Source organism: Lactuca virosa, chromosome 4 (assembly GCF_052849685.1).
Source record: "Lactuca virosa cultivar CGN04683 chromosome 4, Lactuca_virosa_CGN04683_v6, whole genome shotgun sequence".
Lineage (NCBI taxonomy): Eukaryota > Viridiplantae > Streptophyta > Magnoliopsida > Asterales > Asteraceae > Lactuca > Lactuca virosa.
In genome coordinates, this window is record NC_136429.1 from 203,355,411 (window position 1) to 203,367,226 (window position 11,816).

General features: G+C 32.3%; 1 long non-coding RNA gene across 1 annotated transcript; it reads right to left on the reverse strand.

The window, feature by feature from the left end:
- Nucleotides 1–8,889: 8,889 nt before the first annotated feature.
- Nucleotides 8,890–11,555, reverse strand: LOC145168692 (uncharacterized). Its single transcript, XR_013742014.1, has 4 exons — nucleotides 11,338–11,555; nucleotides 10,798–10,865; nucleotides 10,132–10,257; nucleotides 8,890–9,082 (listed from the first exon to the last, which is right to left on the reverse strand). It is a non-coding gene; the product is annotated as an uncharacterized LOC145168692 (long non-coding RNA).
- Between the last annotated feature and the right edge of the window lie 261 nt (nucleotides 11,556–11,816).

The following is an 11,816-nucleotide window of genomic DNA, read 5'->3' on the forward strand; positions in this document are numbered from 1 at the left end:
GTTATCTTCTGTTTGTAATTGAAAAGAGTGTGAGTTCCCAAAAAATCCCATATTTCCTGTTTTATAAAAAGTGCGGTCTTAAAACCCTAAGACTGGAGTGGTAGTAGTAAAATACGAGAGTGATTCATAGCTTTATATTTTTATAAAACCGGTGAAGTGTATAATTTCATAAATCCAAAATACCCTTGTTAATCCCAATGTGAGTCGTTACAACCATGCTTTATACGACTAAAATGCCTGTCATGACGTTCTTCAGGCATCAGTTTCGGTAAGATATTTGTCACCCTAGACTGGCCTAGTCTAGCTGTAGCGAACAACTCAGGTGTGGGGGTGTCAACCCCATATAGATCTATACACAATTACCTCGCTCTCCTTCCAGGAGACTCTGGTTATAACTACAGGACTTACAGTGTACACTAGGTAGGTACGGCGAAGGAGAGTCTCACAAGTGCCTTAACAGGTTTACGCGAAATTTTCTGCCGTAAAACTTTTGGTTTGTATACCGTTTTAGTTCAATTATTTATAACGCTTTTTATAAATAATCATTAATGAATTCGTCTAAAAACAATATATGTTGTGTGAATGGTATAATCCTTTAAGTGTTCAAACTAGTAAATTATGACAACATATTACGCCTATTTTACTAATAAATATAGTCTTTAGAAAATAACCAAGTTTGTAGTGTGTTTTTAACATACCCAAAATTTATTTGAGAACCTTGTAAACAAAGTATTCTATTTTTTTTGTTGTGACTATAATATGTCACAAATTCCACAAAATCTCATATAAATCCATGGTACTTGTTATGTTCCAATATTTGTACAAGTGTTAGTGGTAAAAATATATAATAAAAAGTTAACCATTTTGAGTGTAACTCTCATATTTTCACCATCTATCAAGCTTTTACAATCAAATATGTTATGACATTTTCTTTGATTTATAACACACACTAAAAAAAACCATTTTTACTTGGTAACTTATTCCTTCTTCAGTATAATACCAAAATATGTGAGTTTATTCAAAGGTAACCATTAGATTTGTAAAATCTCGAGTTTATGGAGTGTCAGCTTGAAGTAATCAACATTTCAACACACATAGTCACATAAACATAAAAATGCATGCAAATATTCAAAGATTCAAACAAGACTTGACTTGTAATCCCCCCCTCCCCAAAAGAGTGATAAACATGAAAATAGTGGGGTATGAAGCTCACCTTGGAATTTTCGAGATTTAGAAGAAGAAGAAGAACAAGTTCGAGTCTAGCTTGTGATCTTGGTGAGATTCTCGAAAGTGTGGTGTTTCTAAGAGTTTTAACACAAAACAAAGGATGTAAACAAGAGTTTTAGCTTGAAACTTGTAAGGATGTTTGAAGTCAACAAGAACACTTACTACTTTAAGAGCTTTTGGTGGAGATTCTTTGGAGAGTTCCCTCACACACATGAAAATTTTTGAGAGAAGAAGATAAGATGTTCTTGAGATCAATTGAGAGGAAAATGAGTTGAAAGGAAACTTTGAAATGAGAGTGGAAGGGAGGGGGTTTGCGGCCGAAAATGAGAAGGAGGGGGGAGTAGGGGTTGACTTATGGAGGGGTGATGGGAAGTGTATAGATGTTTGGTGGACAATGGCTTTGAAACATGGTGGACAATAAAGAGGTGGCATAGCTATTTATCCAAACTTATTTCTCTTTTTTTTTAATAGCCCAACCGGCCCAAGGGGGTTTTCGGCCCAAGGTTGGCCCAAAGTGGTGGGCTTCGATTTGGCTTGGACCAATAAATATTTTGGCCCATTGATGCTTAATAAGAGGTTTTCGGTTCAAAGAGCCCAAAAATAGGAGTTCTCGGCCCAACTAAGGCCCAAGTATGGGTTTTCGGCCCAAAGAAAGGCCAACTAGAGGCTTTCGGCCCATTAAGGCCCAAAGAGAGGTTTTCGGCCCAATAAGGGTTTTGGGTCGAGAATCCTTTGGCTAAAGCCCAAAATTTATTGGACTTGGCTTATGGGATTGAGTTTTGGGCTTATACGAGGTTGTTTCGACTTGAATCACAATGTATGAAAGCATGAACTTAAATATCATCGTAGTTTGAATTTCACTAAAAGGGATAGTACAAGTTTACATGGAGGAATTGTCTCGTACAAGGATCAAAATCTTAACCCTAATTTGCTAGTTGTGACAAAGATATATTTAATCGATCTATTTCACAAAGAAAGGACCATAGGTAAACATAGTGTGCATGCTTAGAACATGGGATAACTATTGTTTTAATTCAAGTATTAAGTTGATTAATCGAAACATTGTACAATGAATAATGTGTAATCAATATGGTGATTAAATAAAAGGTGTTTTATTTATATTCAAAAGTTTTGAGACCATATTGGATTCGATTATTCTTGTGTTTCACTTTGCATGTTTTGACTTCCTGAATAACTAGATTATTCAAATTATCCACAGTCGATCATACTTTGGAAGTAGGTATTAAAGCTAGACTGTCATGAGTGGGTCTGTAGATTGTCTAAAGGTGTTTAGACATAGCACAAGTTTGCTGCAGTATTCATGAGTACTCCTGTAATAAGATTTGAGTATTGGATTAGACCCACGCTCATTTGAATCACTTCATGGATTTTATCACGAGTGATCATGAGACGATAATATCTTATATTCTTGAAACGGAGAGATATGAGTTGCAGTTTACAAGTCGGTTGCACATTGATAATGTGAAACCTCACTAGTAACTTGGTGTTATAAAACATATTGTTGTGTGTGATTTGATGAGTAGATAGATAAAGCACATGAGTCGAAGTTTATCAATTCCGTTTACCCTAAGAGGGATAAAAGCGATATTTGTGGGCCCCTCGATGATTTAGTGATGACAACCCTAAGCACTTGGCCTAGCCTGGACTGATTTGATTTGTTCAATTAGTAGGTCATCATAAATCGGAAATCGGGAAACAACACATGGACAGAGAGAATGATTATAATTCATGTCTCATGTCCATACGATATCAAGAATGGAGTAATATATGATCCCTTATCTAATGGACGCGTTATTGATCAGAGTTCGACAGCGACTTTTGAGAGCTACGATTGCTAGTCGGGTTTTGAAGTCGTAATTACAATTATAGTTATTAGACTTATCCAAGTGGGAGACTGTTGGATTAGGTGTCTAAGCCCATAACTATAATTGGTATGTACTTGACCCGAGAGTACCATGGTCCATTTCGGGTTGCCTTCATCAGGACAATTTGATAGGATGGATATTTGAGTAAGAGGTTATTTGTGATTTATTAATATATTATAAGTATAATATATTAATTGAGAAATCATATTATTTAATTAGTATTGATCAATAATTGATTTAGAATTAATTTAGTGATTAAAAGAGACTAATTAAATTAACGGGGACTGATTATGTAAATCAGTGAGACATATGTTTTGGGATAATGATCCATGATTAATTTGTAATGGGCTAAGCTTATGTGAAAGTCCATAAATTATTAGTCCATATAAGTTATGGATCATAAGCCTAAGCGTAAGAATTAGGGTTACATATAACTCTTGGAATTCTACACTATATATGTGTAACCTCTTTAGCCAAAATCGGATCTAAGAGTGACATTGCATGAGTATGGACGATTTTTGGTGCCTAACCTCTCTCTCATTTGTCTTCCAATTGTTCATGATGTTTGTGACTTGTTTGAGGCACAACACTTGGGGTGCTAAGCTCTTGAAAGGCCAAAATACAACACGCTACAACAAGAAGTAATCTTCTAACTTACTTTTATGATTTATATGTCAAATTGTATGCTAGTTGTAGGCTTCATGCTTTGGAAATTTTATTGCATGTATAATTAGAGAAAACTTAGATCCAAAGCTATTAGGGTTGTATGTGCACAATAGGATTGTTATAGTACATAAAACCCAAAAGTTAACACACCTTCACATCATTTTTTGTGCTGCCACATCATTTTTTTTACTGTCAACTCACTAGCATGTTTTTCTCAGCATTTCGTAGGGTGTGGTGGTGTGTTAAATTAATATGGTTTATTTTGAAGGAAAAAAAAAAAGAAAAAAGAAAACAATAGCTATGAACCAATGAGAATCCACCAATACATTTTCTCTCTCCTCTCTCCTCTCGCTACCTACTTGGCGACCTATTCTTAGCACCCCCTTTAGCGAATCTTAAGGGGTGGTGTTTGATATCTTAGGGACTTGCTTGGCGAGAGGGATAACCAGCCCACTCCCTCAAGCCTTAGAGTTCAATGAATTGTGGATACCCTTATACAATTTATGGATTTAGATCAGTCATCCAAATGGGCCCCATATCTATACACCGAAATCAATAGCTGTCCATCGCTTCCAATGTCACGTATCCTTCTTCCTATTGCAAAACACCCATGTACTTTTACCCACATAGAATAAACTTATCATACATAATAAAAAAATCATCCAAACCTTCTGCAACAAATTATATTTATATAGTTTCTGGAGTATTCTTCGAAACTAACATGAGCATCAGAGCATGTATCGTGGGTGATGAAATGCCGCCAAATTTTATCACCGATCCTTGTCTTTCTAGGCTTTCGTCTTTACTTCTTAAACAATAAAGCAATTTATAATAAATCCCTAAATCTTGGTGTTTTGTTGTTGCTTCAAGGTGACAAATTTGTCAAAAAGAACTTACCTTTTTGGAGTTTTGAGTAAAATTTTGATATGGGTTTGGAAGTATGGGTGGCAGTGGAGCAAAAGTAGTGATTTTTATGATGTTTTGGGATTGAAGAAGGAATGTATTGAAACAGAGCTCAAGAACGCTTACAAAATGCTTGCACTGGTCAGAAATCTTTACTCCAATATTTTATTGGTTTTGAATGAAAATATTTTTAGTCCAACATGTCTTAGAAATGACATCTTGATTGTTGCTCGACGGTCGGAAACACCAGGTACGTGGAGGAGGCAAAGAAGAAGTTTCAGCCGATACTAGAAGCTTATTCTGGTAAACTCTTATATTAGCCACACTGAATCTTGAAACGGGAAAATAACTTACAAGCCCTACGGATTTTCCAAACCGTTCAAAAAACTTCATTCATGGTTTGTCTGTTTAAGAAAACCCAACGAACATAACATTTTGTCTAAAAAAGCCCAACGGAGTTTCCAAACCCTTCAAAAAAAAAACCCCAATTATGATTTGTCTGTTCAAAAGGTTAAGTTCATTGAGTTTTTTTGAACAGATAAAACATGATTGAAGTTTTTTGAACGGTTTGAAAACTTCGTTAGTCATACAAGTCATTTTCCCAAATGGTAATAAGTCACGTCAATTGTTTCTCTTCTTTGATTTCCATAGAAATGAACAAAAGTGTAACTTAGTTGGACGTTTTTAGACAAAATGTTAAGTTCGTTGAGTTTTCTTGAACAGACAAAACATGATTGGGATTTTTTGAACGGTTTGGAAGCTTTGTTGGGCTCGTAAATCATTTTCCCTCTTGAAATTTGTATTTTGGTGAGTGTTTATAGCAACTTTATGAGATCAAGCAATACTCTGGTCTTAAAAGTCGATAAAGATTTGAACTTTTTATTACAGGGTTCACAATTTGCTAACTAGATCCCTTTATTTTCTGTTTCCTATTACTTTCCGATGTGGATAAAAGATTTATGTACGATGTAGGAGCTTACTATAGCGAGGATAACATAAATGTAATTTTTCTTTTCTTTTGATTATTAATTTTGTAATAAAAATTCATATGTTGGATTATGAGAGTTAAAAGTTGAAATAAGTAAGAATCTTTTGTTCTCAGATTCTTCTTGAACATCGAGGTTTGACATGGTCAACCTTAAAAACCAAGAGGAAGATGAAGGCCACCATTTACCAAATGGCTTCTAGCCCAGCGGTATCCGGTGTTGCCCTCCCTCCTTGTGGTTGAAGGTTCAAGTCCAGTAGGTTAGATTTGTCGTTTCAAAATAAAAATTCAAAAAAAAGAAAAAAAAAAGAAAGATAAGGCCACCATTTAAGTCGTTGGTTCTCAAGAAATTAAATATTCATCCTTCTAATAATTATAACTCACTTTTTATCTAAAAATAGTCAAAAACATGGTATTTCCCAGATTCATATTTTTTGTTTTTTTTATATCTATTATGTAGGTTATGGTTGAATTTCTATCTAAAAACTTGCTATAGCTGAAAAACAAAACTAGTTGTATTTAACCATTGTTTCAACATGGAACTTAAAAAGTAAGTCCTTTTACATTCAAAAGTCATATATAAACTTTCTTGAAATCAGAAAGTAACCCATGATTATGATTCATCATTCATGGATCAATAATCAAGAAATTTCCTTTCTTTGTTACTATTCATTATATGTAAAAGGGGTGTTCGCGGTGCGGTTTATCCTCAAAACCGCAAACCGCACCACATATGCGGTTTGTTATTTTCGGGAACCGCAGACCGCACCGCAAAGGTAATAAACCGTGTTATGCGGTGCGTTTTATGCGGGCGGTTTTGCGGTTTTTGTGCGGTTTATGCGATTTCATAAACATAAATATTAAATTTAGTTTTAAGCATAATAAGTGTGTAGTGTTTTATATTCTATGAAGAAAATATTAATTTCCTGTATAAGCATCTTCTTTATGCATAACATCAAAATATTTTACAATATTTTAAAATTATAATATGAACTTATGGTACTGTAAATACATATTTTTGATATAGTTGGTTTCCCATTTTGACTCATGTTTATCAATAGAAATCTCATAAACATTATTAAGGGTATTAAAAGTGGTAAACATCTAGCGTGTTGTGTGTGTGTGTGTATATATATATATATATATATATATATATATATATATAGTATGTTGCAGTGCGGTTTGAACCGCGGTTTGGTATCTATAAACCGCACCGCATAGTGCGGTTTATGAAAACTACAAACCACAAACCGCACCACGAGCGTCCAAAACCGCATTATGCGGTGCGGTGTGGTGCGGTGCGGGCGGTTTATGCGGTTTGTGCGGTTTGATGCACACCCTATGTAAAGGTGTTCATCTTTATAATATGATTGAAGTTTTTAGTTAACTTATTCTGTTGAATGATATTGGAAGCAAGGTATGGCTGACTTTATGAGGGAAATGGCTATGATGATGAGTCAAAATAAACCCAATCTAAGCCTTTAATTCTTTATTCAACTAGGCTCGCAAAATATCGAAATATGTTCATGAGGATGTAGGCCCTTTTAACATACATACGACACGTATCAACTTGGTTTTGTCTGCTAATATTCAGTGGGGTTTTGGATATAATGTCACTTGTCTCGTCGACTCATTCTCAAGAATTCAAAAGTTATTTTCCAAAAAAGGAAAAGAAAAGGTTACCATTTAATTAGTATTTTTGAAGAATCTCTATTGTGTGGTTGACAGCAAAATGGATAGATATTTAAGGAACTAAACGGATTTATTTGAGGAGATTTTTGAAAACGACATCTGAGTCATTTGATTCGATTTCCCATTCATCTTCTTTATTATCGAGTTGTGGTGAAAGCTAGAGCTCTATTTCCACCAACAAGCGACGTTCATCAGCTATGTCAAACATAAAAGACGAAGGCCCTTCTTTTTTGATGCCCACTTCCAAAGATTTTTGTATCTTTATTTTTAGGCAACAAAATATTTAAATCGTCTTTTTGAGGTATTTATTTAGTTTATTTTCTTTTTGCAAAAAAAAAAAAAAAAAAAAAAAAAAAAAGAAAACATTGTAGGGAAACGTTTTTGAAAGATACATATTCTTGACAAAATACAATTTCATTATTGGGATACATTCTTGACAAAATTATATCAAAACAATGAAGAATTTATTAATTTCTTACCATTCTGAAAAAACTATATTTTATTCTTGACATAATAACAACATTCTTCAAAGAACAACACTAAAACAATGAAAAATATACTAAAATCCAACAAGTCTTAAAAAAAATATTAAACAACATTCTTGAAAGAATGTCCTAAGCTAACATATTCTTATAGAATGAAAATCTCATCTTCAGATAATCAACCCCATTTTTTCTTTTTATTGATGTTGCAGGTAATCATAAAACACCAAGATCCATAATTTTCTTTTACTCATCTCCCTTGTTCATCGACAATAGCAAAATACCTCTGTTCTTTATTCTTCACTAGTTTATAACCCATGGGAACCATGGTTATAAAATTAATTAAATTTTCATAGTAAAATTGTATAATTATTAATCAACTATTTTAAAGAAATAAATTTTAAAAAAATATTAATTAAGAGATGTACCAAAATTTTAAAGTTAGTTATAATTTCAAATTTAACATATAATTATAAAAAGTAAATGTTTCTATAAAAAATTTAAAATCTATTATTTAAAACCTTAAAATCATTAATTGTGATTGTGATTTACCTAATATATTTCCCTGACACGTGACATAATATTAATGAGGTGTTGTATTAGAGTGACACATGACAAAAGGAGATTAAAATTATTCATTTACTAGGTTATAACCCATGTAATACACGGGTAACAAAGTAAAATAAAAGATAAAAAAAAGCGTTATGATTAATTGTAAATTTAAAAAACAATTAAGAAAATACAAAAATAATATTGAAAATGAAAAATACAAAGTTACTGTATTACACTAATAGTCCGTCACACGAACCGTCAATTTACCATTTATACTCTTCCCAAATTCAAAATGAAAGAAAGTAATTTGGTAATTAAAATCAAAAGCGACAATAAGTAATTAGATCACTACAACCCACATAAATTTCTTATTAAATCATTATATTTTGGAATATCTAGCTAATTATAACCATGAAGCACATTATAACAAAGAAAAAATATGAATTCATATTTGACTTGAATGATTGTTGAAACATATAAACATTGCTAATTACATAGAGATCTTACTCTAGGCCATGTACCTTCTGTTGGAGTTCCCATTAATCTATATTAAACAAAAATAATATGGAAGGATATTATATAGTAATGGAAAAATTCATATATATAATATTAGAATCCACCAAAAGACCAAAATCCAAGAAACTCATAATAATAGATTTTCCATCACCCTACAACCCAAATTCAATATCCTGCTTGACATAAAATAAATGGTTAGTAGTGAACAAATATATAGATAGAGAGTAAGAAATCTGTTTGAGTAATAAGAAATATGATTTCGTAAGACCAAAAAAAAATTATAATTGTTTTATTAACCACGTTACTATCATATAACAACTTAATACAAAAATAGGTTTCTACAAACATATATATTATATACCATTTTTGTTACAGGCTAATGCCAACAGTTCATCTTCCCCTGTATAGTATGCTAATCAACATTATGTATTAAAAAGCTAATCTGCAGCAGAAAATAATTTCAAGTTTGAGTGCCTACAACTAATAATAACTTATGGATTTCTCCACTATAGTATGTTAATAGGTCAAAATCAATCTACTCCTAACTAAAAGAATATAGAACAATTAAGTGAGTAGTGATGGTATCATGTGATAAAATAGAAGCGTAACAATTAATGCTTTTGTAGCTTAACCAGCCTTAATTAGATAATTTATTCGTCAGCAACTACCAAGCTGGAATTAACTTAATCTTAGCTTTCATTCTAAAAAGCATCAAGTTCCCAACTTTACAATAAAATTAACGATCCCGCTACAATCTCCAAATTATACATATGCGCCATTGTTTCTTAGATCTAAAAAACAACTTCTTAACCCAAAAACATGAAACAAATCACCAACTAACCATTATGACTGCAAATATAAATCTATTTCAATATATCATATTCAAACTTCTATACGATGCCACTCCACCATATATAAATTGAAATATTTCAGCAACTCATTGTTTAAGAATAATAGGTAAATAAGCTGGTTAATCTAGTAGAAAACTTTCTAAAATTAAAATCAATGCAATCATTATGTACTTATTGTTTGTGACATTTTTTCTAACACATGGTGGCTACTATTCGTTTTACAATGTGAGACAGCAAATCCTTGAACAACACCATGACATGATCACATAATAAGAGACTTTAAAAGATGGTTAGTTTACTATAAAATTATATAGACGCTTATGGATACAAATTTATTAAATTCAGAAATTACAAAAAGGGAAAAAAATTACCTTTACATGTACTGCTGTTGAAGCAGCCATGATAGCTACCGGTTGTGATATTCCAGTAGAAACATGCACAAAATTTTGAGATGGAGTTCAAACTCTTTAATCTTTCAACATATCCTTATGTATTCACTGTATTTATCGACAAAAGATAATCACCGAGTTACTTTCTCTATATGAAATTCTGATGCTAGGTACTTGCATTAAAACTTGATAGATAAAAGAATAATACAAAGTCATGGATTTTTTGGAAATTTATGAAGGAGCAAGGAAAGTAACACAAACACGCACACAATATACCGTGTAAAATTTTTTGATATAGAAAACAACTTCTCATGGGCATTTTATCAAACACATAGAGTGCCAAATCAAATTCAAGTTTTCCTATCACCAAATCATGTACAAATGGTTTTTGAATATCATTGGATTATCACAATCAAATACCATACATCCAGTAATGATAATCAAATGTTGAAAACAAAAAATATAATATAAGAATAACAGATTAAAGAAGAAACTTGGATGAACAACGTATTAAAAAAGAAGAGCAAGGGTAGACGTAAAGAAACACTGAAATCGTGACAACTGGAGACATAATGGTTACCATAGTAATACATCAGAAAATGATGACTTGAATCTTAACGTTGAAACCTATAAATAAAATCGACATACCATTAGGTTTTGTGTTGATGTCAACGTTCTCTATCTTTTGATTTACGGATTTGTTGCTGTAGTAAAACCTAAAACAGGAACAAAGTCAATTTGAAGCGGATGTATACATTTAGCTCTCTTTGTTTTACAATTTATTGTATCAATCTTCATCGGGGGGAAAAAAATGAAGGAAAAGATATCGTGTAAGGAATTGACTGACATGGAAGATATGAAGAAGATGAAGTTAAGATCGATGATTCCTAATTAATCGATTTGATTGATATACTGTATTATTAAGTTTCTCATATAGTTCCTGATTTATAGAGGAAATCGAACATTTTTTTTCTTTCAAAAATCGTCCTCTGTTGATATTATGAATGAAAAGTTAACATGTATCAATGGATGTAACCAATAATCAAAATCTGTATAGGTTTTGAGAGAGAGAAAATATGAAAGTGTTTTCAAAATTTCAATTTCAATGTCAGATTCATTTCAAAGAAACAATGAGGATGAAGCAAGGTTCGTAGATGGTAACTTAGGGTTATTGACCATGAAGCATACCTGAATCGAGGTTACCGTGAATGTGAAGGGAAGGGAATGGCCAGCCATGGGAAACTGGTTTGCCTTGAATGTTGCAGCAACCGAGATGGAGATGGAGAAAAAGTAGGTTCTAAGGGATTTTGAAATTAAATTGTAGAGCGATTCAAATGATCGAAATTTGGGGCAAGATTTGATTGAAGATTTTGAAGATTAATTCCTGATTTTTTGGATTGTTTGAAACATCCGATTGAGGAGGAAAATCCATGAACGGGAAAAAAAAGTAAGAAAGTCTTAGAAAATGCCATGTGTCATAGGAATGGTTTATAAAAATGACATGTGACACCTTAGAGAGGTTTTTATTAGGAAGAGAGATTATTATAGAGATTTTTTATTTTTCTCTTTCGTAAAAAATTGGTGGTTAGATATAATTCTTAGAAACATATAAATAGATATAAAAATTAACATGCCTCTAGTAGATTTTTTAACATGCAAAATTACTT